General features: G+C 36.4%; 1 pseudogene; it reads left to right on the top strand.

Moving 5' to 3' along the window:
* Positions 1 to 28: 28 nt before the first annotated feature.
* Positions 29 to 23,106, top strand: part of LOC115419710 (ubiquitin-like modifier-activating enzyme 1) — a 50,793-nt pseudogene continuing 27,715 nt past the window's right edge.

Below are 23,106 nucleotides of genomic sequence, written 5' to 3'. Positions count from 1 at the left end.
GACTCATTGATCTGAAACGAAAGTGAAATGTTGTCTGTTTTATGGTTCCTACCATTTACGCCTAGGTTCCTTATTCTGCTCTCAGTCTGTCTTGTTTTAAGGTGTTTGTTTGGTTCAGAAGACTCCAGGTGTTTACTTTAATATTCTGTCACTGACACCAAAAAGTGCATCATGACGGAAATCGATGAAGGCTTCTACTCCCGCCAGCTGTAAGTCCAGTATTTCCTTCATGTGGCCTTTAGTGTTAGTCCCCACAGGAGCATAGGGCTAAGGCTGAATATGTGTGCTGTTACCTGTGCAGGTATGTTCTAGGTCATGAGGCCATGCACCGGATGGGCGCAGCAGATGTACTCATAGCAGGAATGCGTGGACTTGGAGTGGAAATAGCCAAGAATGTGATTCTGTCTGGGGTGAAATCTGTCACAGTTCAGGATGAGGGGCACACAGGATGGACCGACCTGTCTACACAGGTATTATCACAGCATGGCAACTTTTACAACTCAGCAATCTGTCTGAAAACCAATGACCATTGATATTTGTCTGTGAAAGAACCCCCCCCCACACACACACACACACACACACACACACACACACACACACACACACACACACACACAACATGATCCATTTCTATCAGTACCCTTTATCCAGCTGTTATTATTATTGGTTATTTAGTTATGTATTTTTGATTAGTATGATTTATGTTTTCACTGTTGTTAATAATGTTATTTTTTCTTTTTTTCTCTTTTTTTTCTTATTACTTGTTTTTGTTACCAATTCCTTTGCTTCCTCATTTCTTTTCTTTCTCTTTCTCTCTCTCTCTTTCTCACACACACACACACACACACACACACACACACACACACACCAATGTAAAATGCTGAATATGCACTGGAAAACTCTGAATCTTACCAAGTGTATTTTTCTCATTTCGAGTCAAAAGTTCATCACACGTAAAATAAGACATAATCACTTAAAGAGTAACTTTTCAGTGAGATATAAAAGCTTATTTTTAGACAACAGATCTTGAAAATCTTGTATGAAATCTAACCAAGATAATTTTCACTTGTTCCATTGGCAGATTTTTTTTTTTTTTTTTTTTGCTTGAATTAAGCAAAAAAAAAAAAAAAAAAATTCTGCTAATGGAACAAGTGAAAATCATCTTGAAATAAGGTTTTCAAGATCTGTTGTCTAAAAATAAGTTCTTATATCTCACTGAAAAGTTACTCTTCAGGTGATTATGTCTTATTTTAAGTGTGATGAGATATTTTGACTAGAAATGAGAAAAATACACTTGGTAAAATTTAGATTTTTGTAGTGTGTGATTAGAATGTTTTTGTTTTGTCTTATTTGTTGTCATGTCTTTCCATGTTTTGTTATGTACTTCTCACTTAATAAAAAAAAACACTGAGAAAGAAAGGAAAAAAATATAAAATTTATTGGTAATATTCATCTTATTCTTTCCCCTTTTACTTATTCTTATAAAGGAATAAAAAAAGGCTGTAACTGTAGCTTCTTGGCATATCACTGTATACATTTACCAGGTTATAAACATGAATACTCATAAATAAGTAATGTACGTATACAGCGATACATTAATTATAAGAAAGGAAGAGGTCAGAGCTCTTTGACTCTTAGGTGAATTCCAGCTCCTGCTTCCTCAGGCGATAATGCCATGAAAGGATTATGAAACCACTCTGAATTACGCTAGGAGTGAAATATTTATCTAAACACCAGTGGTTCATTCCTCACTATGCAAATAGCTGGTCTTACATTAATTTTATGTTACAGATATAGAGTTTGAACAACCTCAACATGAAAACTGCAGATAAAATGTCTTCTCATATCGAAAGTGCAAGTGTAGATGTTGTGTTTAAGTTGAGAGTGAAGTCATTTGATGTGTTGTTTATTTCTCCACCAGTTTTTCCTGAACGAGTCCCATCTAGGTCAGAATCGAGCCACATGTTCTCTACCACAGCTGTCTTCTCTAAACTCACATGTGCATGTTTCTGCCCACCCTGGACCACTGGACAAGGATCTGCTTCTGAAATTTCAGGTCAGGATGAGACATAGTGAAGGTTTAAATTGAAGCGACTGCTCATTTTCCTGTATTTAACCCATAAAGACCCAAACAGCAACCAACCACCAAAACCATCCACTGACCTGAAATGTTTAATACCTGTTGATCCACTAATCCAATCAATACATGTAAATAATGGGTGTAAAATACAGTTTGTCATCTTTTCATGGTCATCAGATATGACCATTTGGACGTTCAGAGGCTCCGTAGATAGCATGGAAACACTGTCATCTTCTACACCATTGATTCACCAGTAAAACCCATAGAGTTTGATCAATGACAGTGGATGAAGGTGCTTGTTTTTACATTCAGTTATTGATATATTTGCTAGAAAAGTCACTTTTTCTTCAGTTTTCTCTGTTTGTGATATGATAACTCTAAACATTAATCTGAGTTTTTATGAACATCTACATGATCCGTAAATTAAATAAAGGAAAATACCTGATTTTTTCACTTCAAAACACAGAATACAGAGGATTACATTAAAATAAATGATGATAAACATCTAAAGAAAGGTTAAATATAGAGAAAAATGAATTCGGGAACTGACACAAAAGTAGAACTGGGTCTTCATGGGTTAATCTACCACATCTCACCCTACCTGTGTCGGATAATGTGTCCAGGTAATTTTTGCTTTGAATCACGTAACTAAATATGTGTTTGTGTGGTGTATGGTTTGGTATTTCAGGTGGTGGTCCTCACTGACTCCTCTCTGGATGATCAGAAGCGTTTTGGTGACTTCTGCCATTCACATGGAATCAAGTTTATTGTAGCAGACACCAAAGGACTCTGTGGGTAAGTATAAACGACGTGCATACTTGTTATGTTGATTAGATTTGACTGTGCTGTTCACATATTAACCCATAAAGACCCAGCATTACTTTTATGTCAGTTCCTAAATAAAATATTCTTTATATCTAACCTTTCTTAAGTGATCACCATTTATTTATAATATTAACTCTGTATTTTGTATTTTATCAGTATAAATCAGGTATTTTCTTGTATTTAATGTACTGATCATGTAGATGTTCATAAAAGCTCAGATTAACGTTGAGGGTACTTATATCAGAAACAGAGGAAACTGAAGAAAAAGTGACTTTTTCAGTCAAATATATCAGTAACCAAACATAAACCCAGAGTCTCCATCCACTGTCATTGATCCAACTCCATGGATTTTACTGGTGAATCAATGTTGTAGAAGATGACGGTGTTTCCACGTTCACTATGAAGCCTCTGAACGTCCAAATGGGTCATATCTGATGACCATGAAAAGATGACAACCTGTATTTTACGCCAGTTATTTACATGTATTGATAGGATTAGTGGATCAGCAGGTATTAAACAGTTTAAATCAGTAGATGGTTTTGTTTGGTGATGGACGTTTTATGAGTTAACGCTTTGTGTTTCATTTGCAGTCAGCTGTTCTGTGACTTTGGGAAGGACTTCATGGTGTTGGATCAGGATGGAGAAATGCCTGCATCTGCAATGATACAGACGATCTTTAAGGTAATGCCCTCCAGGTTTTCATGACAGTGGCTTCAAGACACGTTCTTACCCACTCACGTCTGTACATGCATTCCCTTAACTACCCCCAGTTGTTACTCTGTGGAGGTCTCATGTTCTCCCGGTGTCTGTTTAGGTTGCCCTCTAGGTCAAGGGTGTCAAACATAAAAGTGGTCCACCGAAGGGTCCGATCCAGGCCATTGATGAATTTGGAAAAATGTTAAAATGTCACTGAATTAGGCCTATTTTATTTCCTCATACAGTCCAATTCAATCTCAAGTGGATTGGACCAGTAAAATACTATCATAATAACCTATAAAGAATGACAACTCCACATTTTTGTTTTTGTTTTAGTGTGAAAAAAGGAAAATTACATGAAAATATTTACATTTTTAGACTATCCTTTTACAAAAAAAAGTTAAATAACCTGAACAAATATGAACAACATGAAATGTCTTAAGAGAAATAAGTGCAACTGGAACAGCATTCTGCCAATTACTAAGTATTTTGTGCCCTTGTAGATCCACTGTGATCTGTAAGTTGTAATGCACATGTGCAAATCAGAGGCTGAGGCAATATTGTTAATATTTCACCCATGGTTCTTCAGTTGTACAGGTTATTTCCATTTTTTAAAGGACAGTTTGTAGATCTAAATATTTTCATTACATAATGTTATTTTTTTCACTCTAAAACGTAGTGAAAAGTTTGGAGTTGACATAGTTTATTGGTTATCATGTTATTATTTTACTGGTTCGGCCAACTTGAAATTACAGGGGTTGGACAAAATAATGGAAACACCTTCACCTCAAGATGATAATGCCCCAATCCATACAGCTAGAATTGTTAAAGAATGGCATGAGGAACATTCTAATGAAGTTGAGCATCTCGTATGGCCGGCACAGTCCCCAGACCTCAACATTATTGAGCATTTATGGTCAGTTTTAGAGATTCAAGTAAGACGTCGATTTCCACCACCATCGTCTCTAAAAGAGTTGGAGGGTATTCTAACTGAAGAATGGCTTAAAATTCCTTTGGAAACAATTCACAAGTTGTATGAATCAATACCTTGGAGAATTGAGGCTGTAATTGCCGCAAAAGGCGGACCTACACCATATTAAATTATATTTTGTTGATTTTTTAAGGTGTTTCCATTATTTTGTCCAACCCCTGTATATTGGAATGTATGAGGCCCCTGAACAAAAATGAATTTGACACCCCTGCTCTGGAGTATTCTGTCTTCCCCCCATCATCCAAAGACATGCACTGTAATAGATTAAGGATGGATGGATGGATGGATGGAGTTCACCTAACATGCATGCTTACTAAACTAAAGGCAACTTACATGTTTAGGTCAATAAAGCCTAACTGTGGAGCCATTGTTTTGACTTTAGGACAATCCTGGAGTGGTGATCTGCACAGATGACCAGAAGCATGGATTTTCCGATGGCAGTAAGGTTTCCTTTTCTGGAGTTCAAGGAATGACAGAGCTCAACACCCGTGGTCCTTGGGAAATCAAAGTTCGCAGTTAGTCTTATTTTTAATTACGTCATGAATAAATATGATTTAACAGTTCGCCTGTTCAATGTAGAGACCAACAATTTTAACTTTTTTTTTTTTTTTTTTGTAACTTTCCAGTGAATTATTTTTGATATGGAAATATGTCCCTTCTGTTATTAGGCCCACATGCTTTCAGCATTGGCGACATCTCTGGCTTTTCTGAGTATGAACGCGGTGGTGTAGTGACTGAAGTTAAACAGCCCTGCACGATTAGTTTCGTAAGTATCTGCATTGTTTTGTTTTATTCCTTTCTTTGTACATTTGGGAAAAAATGGTCATAAATAGATTAATCCAATAAACATAAATTGCAGAAACCACTGAGTGAGGCTTTACTGGACCAAGAGCTGCTGATATTCAATGATTTTGGAAAAATGGAGAGGCATAAAACCCTTCATTTGACTTTCCAAGCCCTTCATAACTTTGTGAAGAAAGAACAGCGACTCCCAAATCCTCGATCTCAGGTAAATGAAAGTTATTGTCAATATTCCATTAACCCTTTCATGCGCAGTGGTCACTCCAGTGGACCGTTATTCTACAGCTGTTCTCTTGTATATTCATGGATTTTTGTTGTTCTTTTTGTTGTTGTTGGGGTTTTTTTTTTTTTTTTGGTTTTTTTTTTAGACATATCTTTACTAAAGTTTTAAAACACTCCATATCTTTTCTGACATGAATTGGTATCATTATGTAGATCTCTCCTGAGCATAAACCCCCAGAATCACAAATCCTCCCCATAGTTTTCACACAATTTATCAGTAAATAAATGTTTCTGTGCATCAAAAATTAAACGTGTGGTGTCCAGCTGAGTGCACATTTTTGCCACTTTATGAAAAATAGGTTAATAAGAAATTGTTTTCATTATTATTATTTTTTTTATGTATTTTTTACATTTTTTAAATTATTTTTATTTTATTTATTTATCTTTTTTTTTCTTTTTTTTTTTTTTCAGAAGGAGGAATAAAAACACTCAGGACAAAAATTTTGATTAAGGTTCTCATAATTCGTGCATGAAAGGGTTAATATATATATAGTTTTTTACTCATGTTTACTTTATTGTTATTGTAGGAGTGTCATGCTGCTGCTACGCTGTAATTTCCCAGTTTCGGATAAATAAAGTGCATCTATCTATCTATCTATCTATCTATCTATCTATCTATCTATCTATCTATCTATCTATCTATCTATCTATCTATCTATCTATCTATCTATCTATCTATCTATCTATCTATCTATCTATCTAATAAAACATAATAAATGGTAATCTTCTGTCTTTGTTGTTGCTGGTTATTTCTTTACAGTCTGATGCAGATGCACTTCTTGATCTTGTGAGAAAGCTGAATGAAGTTGCACAACTGGAACAACTGGACGAGGCAGCGGTGAAAAGCTTATCGTACACAGCGCAGGGTGATTTGGCTCCAATTAATGCTTTCATTGGAGGCCTGGCTGCTCAGGAAGTTATAAAGGTAACATCACTGAGCACTGCCACAATCTGATGGATGAAACATTAAACATCTCATCTATGAGATACTGCGTTCATAATGTCACGAAATCATCATGTAATTAAGATAAGATATGCCTTTATTAGTCTCACAAGGGGAAATTACAGGTTTATGACAGCAAAGTACAAAGCACACAAGAGCAAAAAAGTGCAAAATCAAGATAAACACAAACTATAAACACAAATTATACAGCGAAGTTTTTTTTTTTATTGCTAATTTCTTATTCATTTATTTAAGGTGACTCTAAATCTATAACACATGTCATTACTACAATGAACAAACAACACGCACATGTTTTTTTTTATCATCTTTTAGTGCATCCTTTTTTATTTATTCTTTTTTTTAATAATGTCCATCTGATCTAAAATTGTTCTATACTGGACAAATAAGGCGGATTTAATTTTAATGGATTTTAAAGTGATACTAAACTCTAAAGTATATTTTAAGGTTGTAAACATAATTATATGACTTAGTTGTGATGAAAAACATCAGTAACTAATGCTCATAGAAACTGACAAATATGTAAAAATTTGACACTTGCCACGTCTTGTTTGAAAATCTTTTAAAGCCTAGCCACCCATTTCATGATGTAGAGTTGTATTTTTAGTGTTGTTTTATTATATGAGGTGTTCAGTTAGTCTGTCTTTTAGTCACATCCTGCCAAACCTCATTCATTTTCTGATGTGTCCAACTGAAGCTGTTTTGTTGCACTAGTCAGAGCCATCAGACTCACACAAAAGGGTGGTAAAAAGTGACAAATTTGTTCATCAGTTGCCAAAATAATATAATAAAATACCAATGACTTGATAACAGAGGCTACAGACATACATGTTTTACTGGGGGACATTGGTAGGTTTAAGAGTACTTCAGGGCTTCAATTCCAGTGGGAAATTTGTAAATGACAGAGTGGAAAAGGCACAAAAAATATTCTAAATATAGTGTACATGCAAATGGATACAGAATTTTAGGCAGGTATTTCTCAAGTGGTAAAACCAATACAAAAACCCAAACCTACTCCTGTTTCACATCCACACCTGGACTTTCAGACACTGACCACCTCCATCGCAGCTTTGTCACAGTTTTCATGCGATTCATGCTGTAAATGGAGTTAGATTCAGACTAAGGTTATAATAGTTTTGGATTTTTCATTATAGTTTAGTTTTATTTAATTTTGTCTTTTTTTTCTCTAATTCAGTTAGTTTTAATTCGGTTTTAGAGCAGGTTTGCTAGTTATTATTAGTTTTCATTTTTTTCTAAACGCTTAGTTTTAGTTTAGTTTTAGTATTAATTTTAGGGTTTTTTTTTATATCTTTTATCTTCTTCGCCGTCGTATTCAAATAAATCCCAGACAGGACTCTGCTGCTTTCTCCCAACTTTAGTCTCCATATTTCCAGGTAGAGTGGGGACCAGAAGATGACTCTAAACCACAAGTGACGAGAAGTGACAGACTGTGAAGTGTCATATGGTGCCAGCAGCTAAAATTGCTAGAGAGAAATAAATCGCTTTTGTATCAATCCAACATTGACGAAGACGAAATCGAAGGGAATTTTATCCATAATTTGTAAATGTTTTAGTTAGTTTTGTAAGCACACAATACAGTTTCAGTTAGTTATCATTTTTTTTCTTTTAATTCTAGTTTTTATTTATTTCAGTTAGCGAAAATGTTTTTTCAATTCTAGTTTTCGTCATTTTGTTAATTTTTGTTAACGATAATAACCTTGATTCAGACACTTAGTTGCTTCCTCTATCTTAGATCAGTTGTTATGTAAAAATCAGCATTTTTCTGTAAATTACGCATTATTATTTAAAGACTGGTAACAAGACTTAACTTTTGTCGTAATTCCATGGTTACAACATACAGTAAGATGTCAAAGATACAATTTTGTTTTCTGGTGAATGCAGTGTTCCTGTTCCTCCACTTCAGCAGGTGTAACATCACCCTTCAGTTTTTCATAAAGCAAAGCCATAATAAAACTGCCAAAATATATTAAATATATACTACTTAGTGAGTTGTTTACATGGCTGACTGTGCTTCTCTGTATCTAATATCCCTGCAGGCGTGTAGTGGGAAGTTTACACCTCTTCAGCAGTGGCTCTATTTTGATGCGCTGGAGTGTCTCCCAGAGGAGCAGGACCAACTGGACGACAGCACATTTTCAGCAGTACATCGACCGATTCTTCAATTAAAATATTTCTACTGCATCAGCCACATTCAGGCCGTTAGATTGAAAGGAGCCATTTTCTAATGCAGCGTCAATATTTGTTTCCCTCTCTTGCAGAAAGGCACGAGGTATGATGGACAGATTGCTGTGTTTGGATCAGCTTTCCAGGAAAAGTTAGCAAAGCAGAAGTATTTCCTGGTGAGGACAGGTTTTGTTTTTGTCCAGCAGGGGGACCACTCTGCTTTGGAAAGAAGGAGCTCCATCTGTGTTTTCTTTGATCTTGTCTGGCGTTAATGATGGCACATGCAGGAAACGGCTGTGATTCAGGTGGCATTTCCTGACTGTGTTGACCTCTTGGTGCGCAGGGCTGTTTGACAGCACCAAGCCCTTTCTCTGTTTCCTCTGAAAGTGTTATTTTTACTGATATGTACTGACTGTTGGTGAGTGCACAGGCATTTCTCTCACAACTGCAAAAACAGTGTCAGTGAAAGCAACAGATAATGTGGAACAATATATTCAGAAAAAATAGTTGCACTGCATGAACTAAAATACTGTCTGTCTGACTCAGTGTTTTTGTATTTTTTCAAGGTTGGAGCCGGTGCTATTGGGTGTGAACTCCTGAAAAACTTTGCTCTCATTGGCCTTGGTGCTGGAGACAAAGGGCATGTGACTGTAACGGACATGGATTTCATAGAAAAATCCAACTTGAATCGCCAGTTCCTCTTCAGATCTCAGGATATTGGGGTGAGAAACTAAAATACAGTATTTTGGAAGTGAAGGAGCTTGAACCCTAACCCTTGTCACATAGCTCAGTGGTTCCTCTGTGCCCTGGTTAAGTGGAGGGCGTCAGGGGGTTTTACTCATGGAGCAGGATGGGGTTGACATTATGTGTGTCAGATTACACATGGCTGCCAAGTTCCATCATTAGTGAATGTTTTGTTTTGTAACTGTTTACCTCAGGAGTGTATCAGATAGTTGATCTCTCGACTGCCAAAGTCAACAATAACTTATGTAACACAGTTTAGTGCAGTTCATGGAAATGTTTATGAAAATCTTCAGCCACTTTACTGACACTATCATTAGACAGTGAGGGGATAAGACTAAATATAAAAAATTGTATTTTATTTGCAATCATTCACCAGAATTTATGCAGATAAAAAAATCTAATTTAAATTTTTTATCAGATTTAATACATCCACATTGCTACACGGCCTTCCTTTTTGCATAAATAGCCTTTGTTAATTCTGCTTCAGCTTATTGTTTGTGTTACCTGTATTATTTAGTATTTCCCAGTCGCATGCTTCATTTTCCCATCTTGCTAAAAACAGAAATCTAAATCAGAGGTTGCAGCCAAAGCAGTGAAAGCAATGAACCCACAAATGAACATCAGCGCCCACCAGAATCGCCTAGACCCGGAGAGTGAACAGGTCTATGATTACCACTTCTTCATGGGTCTTGATGGCGTGGCTGCAGCATTAGACAATGTGGAAGCCAGTAAGGACACTCCAGCTTACACACAACACCAGTACAGTGTTTACCTGAGCTCTACAAATGTTTACCAAGTAGTGTTTTACTCTTGTGTAGGAGCTTATCTTGATGGGCGCTGTGTTCAGCACCAGAAGCCGATGCTGGAGGGAGGAACTCTGGGTAGTAAAGGCCACACTCTGGTTGTGGTTCCTCATCTAACAGAGTCTTATGGACCGGCAAAATCCAGTTCTAATGCTGCAATCCCACTGTGCACACTCAAAAACTTCCCTCACCGCATTGAACACACGCTGCAGGTACGATATAGACCTCATGATGCTTTACTTTGTTGTTATCCTTATTAGAAATGATTTTTGTTATATAATTAAGTGACCAGAAAAATACAAATACTCTGTGAAGGATGCATGCTACCTTTCTTAACCCTTTCATGCATGAATTATGAGAACCTCAGTCAAGATATTTTTCCTCTTTAGGCATGAAAAATAACAATGCAATTGAGGTTTTTTTTTTTTTTTTCTGAAGGAGTTACAAAAATCTCCATCATTCATTTAATTTTTGAAGCAAAGAAACATGTATTTAAAACCTAATATCAGAAAATGATATGGAAAACTATTTTTAATGCTGCTAATCATGTTTTCTCACATTTTAACATATTCTAATACTAGGTATTATTCACTTCATGGAGATAATATGCACAAAAAAACCTTTTTGTTTAAAAAAAGGCTATTAATTACAGTCTAATAAAAATTATCAATTATGGGTGCCAATGGGGGGGGGGGGGGGGGGGTAAACAGGACAAACTGATGGGGCCCAGCATTTGTGGGGGGCCCATAGAACAGTGGAGGGGGTCCAGTGTACAAAGGCTAGAAGTTATGAAAATTTTGTTTAAGATCCGCTGTATAAGAGAGGCATAGAAGTCGAGTAGAGTCGGACATTGAAAGTTAAGTTTCAGTTTAATTTCACGCTATAGCGGAAGTGACGGTATGTATGGACCGAACCCCGACCTACATGCCTGACCCCCCCCCCCCCCCCGCCACGTGCTGTGACAGATCAACAAGAGACTGAATTTTATGAAGGTCTACAACGTTTACCTTTCATGGGGCCCACAATTGGTAGCGGCACCCCTGAGTAATGGTATGAATTGCATTGTATGGGATGATGTATAAGACATCAGTGAAAAGTGCTCTATAAATAAAATTTACTTTACTTACTTTACTTTACATTAGAGGTCAGTTCTCTGATGCTCACACACACAGTTCCACTCGTGTGCAGCTGTAAATGCACATGATGACCGAATAATGCAGTCCCTTATATAGATGCACCTCTCGTAACACAGTACAAAGGCTGTTCTTATGTTCACAAACTGAAGAGAAAAGACAGCCTGTTAAAGCTCTTAAAACAAAAAAACACAAGAATATATGAGAACAGCTTTGAATAGCTGTCCACTGTAGTGACCACTACGCATGAAAGGGTTAATATCGTTAAAATGTTCATTCATTTGACAAGACGATGTTTGTTTATAAGTTACCTCTGCAGACAGTTAGTTCATGTTATCCTTAATCCATCATGGTTTTATCTCTATTCTAGTGGGCCAGAGACCAGTTTGAAGGACTATTTAAACAAACTCCTGAAAATGTAAATATGTTCCTCAGGTAAGACATGTATCATTTGTATTTGCAGCATTTCCATTACAGCATGTTCTTCTACAAATGTGTCAAAGTACGTTCAACAATCTGTTGTTAATATGCACCCAGTTTGACACTTTTACAATGCCTTTACACACTCACAAAGCATTCCAGCAAAACTACAAAAACCAATGGGGTGGTTCAAGCTCATTATTTTGTTTTACAAACAGGAAAACATGTGGTTGGCTTTTAGTGATAAACCCCTAGTAAAACTGACATAAACAGTCTGTCTTGCCAAGGCTGTGCTCTGTAATGTATCGTTCATTTAAGTGCCAAACATCGTTTCTCCTAATAATAGATAAAGTGTCTCAACTAATTACAGGGCTTTCTGGTTTAGTAACGTCTGCAGAAAAAAATCTGACTAGATTAATACATGGAAAAGCATTGTTTAGTGTTGAAGGGTTTTTATCATAGATGAAAGAGCTGAAAATCCAGTTCAGTTATTTATGTGCGGGATGCGCAGTTTGATTCAGTTGTTTGTTTAAAGAAAACACTTCAAAATATTCGGAGCTTGTAAAACACTGTGCCAACCACAAGGACCTAATTTTACTTTAAAGGACGTCAGTGACAGATACAGATCCAGACTCAAAATGTGTCTCAGCTTTGAGCCTCGGAGCCCTCCTAATCCAGATGGATTTTGAGATGTTTCTCTATTTGTTTTGGGGAGATTTTATATAATCCCTTTCATTGTAAGGCGCTTAAACACTTTTCATGTGTCCTTACAGAAAAAGAAAAAAAAGAGGAAAACAAATCCTTTCTGGAGCAGAATCAGTGCAAGTTACTCATATTACATGCATGTATTTCAGGTCATATTTTTTGAGGTTATGAAAAGAAACAGGCGTGTTTTGTTGTATTTTCCTTTCACTCATGATGAACTATGACTCTACATGTTCCTGTTCAGACCTGTTTTCTTGTTACAGCATGCATAGGAGGAAGATTCCATTTGATTTCACAGTGTAAGGCTGAGTGGAATGAGCTGGCTCCACAAATGTCCAGTCTTGTGTAGATGGAGTTGCACTGACCAAACACTACCAGATTACTACATACTTCCCTTTCCTATGACTCCACACCAGAGGGTTGAAGGAATCCCTCCTGTGTCAATAACAAGACTACTCCCTGATTTTGAAAGATCTGATTAATCATCCTTTGCTGTACTTGTTAAGAACAAGGGTAACCGAATATTTGTGCAGTAGTACTTTCCTAATTCTCACATTCCAGGCCCAAAGTTTTCCTGCAACATTCCACTGCAACCACTGAGTCCCAATCGAAGGCAGTCATTTTATTCACCTGTACTGGAAACTGCTAGACTGAACTTGTCCTATCTTGCCTTTTTGCACAGACAATGATAATAACTGTCTTTATATATATATATATATATATATTATTCCTGTCATTAAATCAAAAAGGAATTCCCACCCTGTCTCCTATAGGGATGCAGACTTTGTGGAGCGGACTCTGGGCCATGGAGATGCAGAGGCTTTGGAGGTCCTTGGGGGGGTGTGGAGCAGCCTGGTAGACCTGGCAGCCGGAGGACAAAGTCCAACAAGCTTTGAGGACTGTGTGAAGTGGGCACGCTGCAAGTGGGAGACTCATTTTAACAACGACATCCTTCAGCTTCTGCACTGTTTCCCTCCTGAGCATGTAAATGTGTAATTATAAATGGTTGACACAGGGGGGCAGTATTGTGCATAGGTTCCTCAGTGATAATTCTTCACATATTGCATATTATACATACATTGAATTTACTGCATTTACTCATATTAGGTACATTTTAGCACTTTATTTCTCATATTTCACACCATGGAGTAATGCAGCATGTTTCCCCAGGCTCAGAGGACATTGAAACCTAAACCACTGAAAGTCATAGCTGATAAATATCTCTGAGTAGCTCTGAGGGTGTGTAATCTGGTGAAGCATGCAGACAGAGTGATGTCACATGTTTCTGCCACACCTAGGGGGCCATGGATCAGTGTCAACACAAACAGACCCTCACTAACCCCAGTTCCAGTCTAGTCAGATAAATTCCTCAGACCAAGATAGATTTTCTTTCATTCAGGTTTGCTTAAATATTTATTGTAGGGCACTAAATTCTAGGAGTTTTCTTGATACAAAAGGTAGTTTAGAGTCACAAAGAAAGCCAATAAACACAACACAACAAAGATAAACTGCGTTGGCAGCAGCTGTTATGTGTTTGCTTCTCTTTTTGCTGCTGTTGTTCTGCTTGTAGCAGTCAGTGGCGTGAGAGTTATGGGCTCATTTTCCTTCTGGAAAGTCACTTTCGACCGCAAACGTGAGGAACTATGATAAGGCAGCCAGGTTTCAGCTAACGGTTACAACTGAACCTGACAAATGTCATTATGCAATCATGACATATGACAGCACATCTGACACAACAGCCGCTCAGACAGCTACACAAATATGAACACGTGTGTCTGCTGAACACACAAAATATCTGAAGATATGGAAGTGAATAGACCTGTAGTAAAGAATATAGATGTTTGTTATGTACAGTAGATATAAACACAAATATGTCAACCGTCAGTATGTATTAATGTATGTAATACATAAATAGTATGTAATATTATGAAATGTTATGTATTAGAGATACTGCTTCTAAAATTCTGCAAATGTAAAATGTTTGATCAATTTAACCCTGTAAGTTTATAATCCAATACTTTAACAACACAGTCTGAATTACAATGAAAATTTAAGAATGGAGAAAATTATTTCATTGAATATTATGAAGTCACAAAGATTTATCTGCTTTTCACTGTTACATAAAACTATTTAATAAGTAGAAGCTGGATTTAAACAGTGGTCATTAGGACCTCGAAATCTTAATGTTGTACATCCTCCCATAGATCTTATCAAGTTGTGTCTCTTATGTAAGTTTATTACACATTACATTTCTATGTTACACTTTCTTGAAGGTGAATAAAGCCTCAATATGAAACAACCAAAAGAAAATAAAACCCAAAATGTCAGGATTTCAGCCTTATGAATGACTGGAGCTAAATGTTTCCAGAAGGTGACATCCCTCTTTTAAAATATATTGATTGTGTGCTGCTATAGTCTGCTCTTAAACCATCTGAAGCCTGATGGTGAAAAGAGGCTGAAGCCTTTTGACTGCTCTTGAAAGCACCCCTGTAGTGAAAACTGGCCCCATCAGGAGGACACTCTCTGTTTTCCAGCATATGGACCATTTGGTAACATCAAAGCTCTCAGTCCTTTTGTTCCTTTATCAGACATACAAATTGTGTAGTCAACACATAGCTGATAACAGTATTAGTCTGGAAGGTTAAAAAGGCGCAGTAAGGGTTTTTTATCAGATGATTTACTGACGGAGTGTCCCCACTGTCCATTGATTCATGTAAAACACACAAAAGTACTTTGTTTTATTACCAGGCTACTATAGTTTTTGTGAACAATGGTATGCTATGTATAGAACGTCTATAACACTATTTAGAAACTGCTGTGATTTCTTAAGCTGTTAGATGATAAAATGACACTGTTCTGCTTCTCTTTAGGTGACCAGTAATGGCCTTCCTTTCTGGTCTGGATCCAAGAGATGCCCTCAGCCACTGACCTTTGACCCTAACAATGTGAGTAATATCTGGTCCAGTGAGTTTGTCTTCTTTATCCAATAGGAACCCTGATGTGGACCCAAAAACAGTGGACAGGAATGACTCCAGATACCAAACGTATTTGGTGTCGATCACTTACATTCCTTCTTTATCTGGTCTGATAGTGAGTCTCAGTCACACACAATCGTGATCACGTAATAGATTCTTATCAGCATCGTGACTATCACTTAAACTACTTAAGGACTAAAAAGACATAGATTATAATCTTGTCTCCACACATATTCAGATTCTTGATAAAACATACACACTGCAAAAATCTAAATCTTACCAAGTGTATTTTTCTCATTTCGAGTCAAAATTTCTAATCACACTTAAAGTAAGACATAATCACCTAAAGAGTAGCTTTTCAGTGAGATATAAGAACTTATTTTTAGGTGAGAGATCTTGAAAATCTTATTTCAAGAAGTCTTACCAAGATCATTTTCACTTGTTCCATTGGCAGATTTGTTTTTGCTTGAATTAAGCAAAAAAAAAAAAAAAGGGAAAATTATCTTGGTAAGATTTCTTGAAATAAGATTTTCCAGATCTATTGTCTAAAAATAAGTTCTTATATCTCACTGAAAACTTACTCTTTAGATGATTATGTCTTATTTTAAGTGTGATGAGATATTCTGACTAGAAATGAGAAAAATACACTTGGTAAGATTTTGATTTATGCAGTGTAGTACATGTTCTACAAGCTCTTACATTAAGAGGTATTAAATTGACAGTACTCCAGCTATGGTGTCTGTTATACAATGAACATGTTACAGTATTATATCTCAAATTACATTATATTATCTCTCTCACACATAAAATTACTTCACCTTCCCCATCTTCTCTATGTCAGTATTTAATTTTACCATCATCTATCTGCATTTCACCTTTTATCTGACCCCTCTATGTATGTAAAATGTCAAAATAATGTTATTGTTTTGATACATTTGGACATAAATAGAATAAAAATCACTGCTTCCCTAGGAGTAGTGCTGGGAATATAAGTAATTAAATAGATATCTAAAATAAAACAGAAAAATCAAAGTTAAAATCTTTGAAATGACTTTCAGACTTAAAAGTTTTCAACAAACTTGTGCGTTAAAGTTTTATCATCCAGTTACATCTGGACATAAAGTTCTATTATTCTGACATGCCATAGCTCATTTTCATAGTAGAATTGTCAGTGACGTATGATATTAGTTCTAGCAAGATACTTTTAGGCACAGAACAGGTAATAATATATCAGATATCTGAAACAGAAAAAGGTTGGAGTGTTTTTTTTTTTTTTTAGAAAGAGTGATTTGATGCAACAATATATCAGGGATGCACGATTTCTCAATTTAATTAGGTTGTTTTTTTTTTTTTATAGTCAGTGATGTATGATAATAATATAAATTGCAAAATCGTGCTTTGTAGTTGAGTTCTTTCTCTCTAGAGGTTTTTCCCTCTGGTTTTATGTGTAATTCTTTCATCATTGAAAGCTGATGTTGAAATGATTCCTTATGTTCTTTGTTAAAACATCAGCATCAGAGTTCATTATATTAAGAGCTCATGTTTTGATGATGTGTTTTAGACGACACATCTGGATTATGTGGTGGCAGCAGCTAATCTGTACCGACAAATCCATGGAGTTAAAGGAACAAGAGACCGCGCTAGTATTGCAAAAGTCTTAGAGACAGTCAGTGTACCTGCTTTCACCCCAAAATCATCTGTGAAGATTCATGTTACCGATGAGGAGATGGAGGAGGACAAAAAGAAGGGAAGTCATGATGCAGGTAAGTTATTAAACCTGGTGTTATTCACTGCCATCACTTCATTCGTCATGTCCTTACTGTCAATTTTTTGTTTTTCAGAAAAAGCCAAACTTGAGGAGCTGAAAGCAAAGTTGGCCTCATCATCTCTGAAAAACCCTGCAAAGCCGATGTACCCCATCGACTTTGAGAAGGTAAGAGTGCAGCGACGCCTCCTGCGCCACAGACAGAGCGGCGGCTGGTGCTTAGCAGGGAGTTAAACTCACATCTCCTGAATGTGTCTTTCTCTCTCCATCTTTTGGTCCTCAGTGACCCACAGCCTTGCACTTCCTCAGATTCATGAATGAAAGCCTCCTTGTACTCTACAGTATGCTCATTGTTAAAACATCTTGTGGCTAGATAAATAATTTATACACATACCCTTTTATAAAAGTAGCAAAAGTAACACCTCAGTCAACCAAGAACATGGAACTGATTAATTTATAAGCCTTATTCATGAGAGCCACACTCACACACCTCTGGTCAGAAACTGTGGACTCAACTCAACTCAAAATGGAGACAAACATGAATCCTGAGGTCAGGTTTGTTCTAAAACACATTAACTGTGCAAATAATGCCACTCTTCACACTCTCTCACACCACCTGGCAACAACTTATCAGTCTATGTCAAGTCACTGAGATTTGTTGATATGTAGAAGTGTCAGAGGACCAATGAATCTTCCAAAACCAAAAAAGAAATTGTGTTCCCACAGATTGTCATTTCTGGTAAATACATTTTTCGTCATGTAGGAAACAAAGTGGTAATGACTGGAGTACCCCATTTTCTTGCAAAATGATACTCAGGCACAGAACAGGTAATAATATATCAGATATCTAAAACAGAAAATGGTTGTACTGTTGTTTTTGTTTTTAGAAAGGAGTGATTTGATGCAACAGTATATTATGTCAAATTTAGTGGCTTATTGTTTGTTTGTTCATTTATTTATTTTGAATATTGCTTAATCAAACCACAAAAGAATTATATGAAAAGAAAGTCAAACATTCGAAAAGAAGCAGGATGAAGTTTAATTTATAATCTCCTGCCCCCTTACCCCATCCTTCACCAACCCTAAATTCTTATGTCAGATTTCCTAAGTGACTCAAAAATCCTCACATATCAGACTAATCTGACTATGCAAAAAACACAAAATTGCTGTACATATTAAGGATAGACTGTCCATTTTGCTGAAGCATTTCACATTAAACTAAACTGTCCTTTTCACAGCAGTAATAGTGCACATATCAAAAACAAAAATAAACTCTGTCCATTTGATAACAATAACACACATTTTAAAAAACAAAAATGAACTCTGTCCATTTGATAACAATAACACACATTTTAAAATACAAAAATAAATTTTGTCCTTTTCATGACAATAATACACATATCAAAAACAAAAGTACACTATCCGTTTCATAACAATAATGCACAAAAATAAACTGTCATTTCTTAGCAGTAACATTCTTACCAAAAATAAACTATGTCCAATTCAAAACCGTACTCACATAAAAAAAAACAAAATAAATTGTATCCATTTCATGACAATAGTACTCATATATTGTCCCCACTTTCAAGAATTTCTTGCTGAAAGAACAAACTGCTCTGATAAAGCAACCAGACTTTACACAGGACTACAAGTAGCCTCACAAAAGGTACAGCTACTACGGAAAGACGAGATGGAAAATCACTTTTATTCAGGCTAAATGAGGTTCTGTTAAAAGCATCTGATGACTCAGGGCAGCCCCGTTATCAAGGTGTATGAGGTAACTCGGCGCTTATCAAATGTCACCTGCTCATCTTGAAGCTAACGCGGACCCCTTTCTCCTCCTACATGTGCAGGTAGGTGGAATGTGTGTAGGAGGGTTTCAGGTTGCCAGCTCGAAGCGTCCTCACGAACCCTAAAGCCATCCCTGAGTGACAGTCATCTTCGTGGCCTTTGTAGAGCCGCAGCAGCAGAGGCATGACTTCACTGCCGCCGTCGATCACAACAGAAATCGATTTCCACCCTGCATACTGATGGGGTGACCATGTTCTGTATTAGAGTGCTTTATGTGACACAGAAACAAAGACTTCAAAGCTCAGTGGAGGCAAACTAAATATCACATTGTGGAGATGTCAGTTGGCATGGAGATAGATGGAATATGGCTTTGCTTATTTCATTTCATTTTCATTTCATTATTTATTTATTTCGAACATGCTAAGAAACAAAATAAAAACAAAACAAAGCAAATTAAGACAAAAACAATATAGCATTTAAATGGACAGAATCTATCTTCCAGCACATACAAGTCTGAATATTGCATTTAGTTTAGTATTTAGTTATGATCTTGAATATTCAGTGTGTGTTAATTACTCATAAAGACCCAGTGGTACTTTTGTGGCAGTTCACAAATTAATTTTTCTCTACATTTAACCTTTCTTAAGTGATTTATCACAATTTATTGTAATATCCTTTTTAGTTATGACTTTTTTCAGAGTAAATCAGTATTTTCCTATTCTTAATTAATTGATTATATACAGGGTGGGGAAGCAAAATTTACAATATTTTGACGGCAGGATTGAAAGACAGTGTATGACCAGTTAGTTTATTGAAAGTCATGAGAATTTATTTGCCACAAGAAAAATTTACATAATAGAAAATGTTTTATTCTATGTGTCCCTTCTCCTTCTTTCTCAATAACTGCTTCACAGCTTCCTGAAACTTACGCAAGTGGTCCTCAAATATTCGGGTGACAGCTTCTCCATTCTTCTTAATAGTATCTTCCAGGACTTCTCATAATAGTTTTGCTCATAGTCTTCTCTTCTTTACATTATAAAACAGTCTTTATGGACACTCCAACGATTTTTGAAATCTCCTTTGGTGTGACCGAGTGCATTCAGCAAATCACACACTCTTTGACGTTTGCTTTCCTGATTACTCATATGGGCAAGACGTTTCTGAAAAGGTATGGATAATAGTGTTAGGTATGATTATGACATCAATGTATGTTTGGTTTCAAAACAATTGACGTAGTGCCTGCTGAGAAAAAACAACTAAATGTTCATTGTAAATTTTGCTTCCCACCCTGTAGATGTTCATTAAAGCTCAGAGTAAATTCAAAGGTTATTATCAAAGCAGAGAAAACTGCAAGAAAATTGACTTTTCAAGAAAATCTATCATAAATGAACATAAACCCAGTGTGTCCAACCACTGTCGTTGATCCAACTCCATGGGTTTTACTGGTGAATCAGTGTTGTTTCCATGTTCACTACGGAGCCTCTGAGCATCCAGATGAGTCCTATCTGATGACCATGAAAAAATGACAAACTGCATTTACACCAGTTATTTACATGTATTGATAGGATTAGTGGATTAACAAATATTATAAACAGATAAATCAGTAGTTAGTTTGGTCACCATTTTTTGTTTGGGGTCTTATGGGTTATGTGCACATTACCTGCTTTTACTTTTCCAGCTGTAGTGTTAATACATGTTTAACTTTACACAGGATGATGACACTAACTTCCACATGGACTTCATTGTCGCTGCTTCCAACTTGAGGGCAGAGAACTACGACATCCCTGCAGCGAATCGGCATAAGGTCAACATTTTCATTCTTTCCCTCATCTACTCAAAAACAGGTACATTAAAGAGGAGAGGCTGGGTGATGGAGGAGGGTGATTTTTAAAAAATACCACAGACCTCTCTACCTTCTCCTCCTCCTTCTCTGCCTCCTCCTTTTCCCTCAGGATTGTGTTTTTAGTTGGTGCTGCACACACCTGCCCTAAAGCCACAGACACAGCCTGCTCACCCATTGTTCCTGGAGCAGAACTAATCACAGCACTTTACCTGTCGCCTGGGAGGGACACCTGGAGCCAGGCCTTGTACCAGCCGCTACTGCAGACAGACACGGCCAAGACAGATGGAGAAAGGGGGGATGGGTATTACAGGGGTGAGCGGAGACAAAAGAGGGTTATCCTTGTACAATCATACAGATTTCCACGTGTTGCATCTTGTTTTGGAGTTACTTAGCATGCTCACAACAATACAGTACATCTACCATCTATGTAAGGACTAGGTAGTATGTCAGGGTATTCATAACAAAAACTTAAAAAAAAAAGTTGTTGGTTTTAATCAGTCTCCTGGTCTGTTTCTTAATTAAATGTAGGCAATACTTTAAGTAACAATACTTAACTACCAGTAGTCTCACATAGTCAGACCTATGCACCACACAATGCTAGCCCAAGCACTGGAGAATTTTTAATTAACTTACTTGGGATCCCATTATTATTCCAGTAACAATTGTTCTCCCTAGGGTTTGCACACCAAAAAAAAAAAAAAAAACATGAAAAAAACATGTTTGCAATCTTGTAGTTCTTACACCTATTAGTATCACAAAAAAGAACCCAAACAAGACATTCAAGCATCACAATAGTTGTCACATCCAAAACAAGAATACATGACAAATTCATTAAATTACGTAATTGATACTGATCATATGTAGCCTAGACTGATTGTTTCTGAATAATGGTCGTTCTTAGATTCTATTTGAAGTTGCTCCTTGCTAATAATCTGAGTTAAACATAGTGCAGGGTTGTTCCATGTTTGCCACGGCACAATACAGCACAGTTGTTCTTTAAAGCATTTGTTTTTGATGAAAGTAAAATGAAACGCCTCATAAAAGTATATCTCATATTGTAGCTGTGTCTATTGTTTGCGTGTATTACTGAGACTATAAGTAGCTGGTTTTCTTACGACACAGATTTTCTTCATAAGATGAACCAAACTACCTGCCAGTCATTCCTGTACTCTCTCCATTTAGAGTCTAGAACATGCATCTCTTCCACACTGGTCCCCCACTGTCCTCACTCCCCATTGTATTGTTTATTTAACTGCTGTCTGTCAGTGCCTTTAACAAAATGGTGTTGATGGAAGTTGCTTTTGTCAAACATGTGTGCATGAGGAAATATGTTATGGTACTAAAAGCAGTGATGTCCATCATAAGAAAATGCTGATATTGTCAAATCTTGACAGTTTCAGTGAGTAGTTCTAGCTTAAAGTTGTTGTTGTTTCATGTAGCAGGCTCCAAACAGAGGACAGACAATGCCAATCCTACCACTGTGCAACAAAAAAATCTGCAACTTATTTCAACAGAGTACATTCTGTTAGCCAGGCTAAACTAGGTGTAAAAGTCATGTATTCAACAACAAAACTTTTAAGCTGAATTATTAAGTGCACAGCTTGTTTGCAGCAGAACAGGTATTATCATATGATATTATATGATGAACTGATTGCATTGTGATTGCAACATTTTTGTTGTAACTACACTGTTGTCAATAAAGTTGGAATAGTTTTGTTTTCAGACACATTCCTATTTGTTTTTTATCAGTAATCACCTTTGACCTGGTGCAACGATTACATAGTCCCAGTTATAACTTTATTAATCAGATAAACCATTTTTACTCTTATATCATGAGAAGAGGTAAAAATATTTTTATTTCAACTTTATGAGCAACAGTATAGTTGACAATGAGCTTGATATACAGTACAGTATTGATGCCCTTTTTTATAACTTGGTTATTATGTCATGTTTTTTTCACACAACAAACAACATCACAGTGTATTAGTCATGTCATCATATGCACATAATTAAATATTTGTTTCTATTTATACTTTATTTATGTGACTCATTCTTTTCCTACTCTGTAGGACGTGATGGTTAAATTTAAAGTCTTTTCTGCCTCCTT

This window comes from Sphaeramia orbicularis, chromosome 5, assembly GCF_902148855.1.
Source record: "Sphaeramia orbicularis chromosome 5, fSphaOr1.1, whole genome shotgun sequence".
Classification (NCBI taxonomy): domain Eukaryota; kingdom Metazoa; phylum Chordata; class Actinopteri; order Kurtiformes; family Apogonidae; genus Sphaeramia; species Sphaeramia orbicularis.
This window is presented reverse-complemented; position numbering and strand designations above follow the sequence as displayed.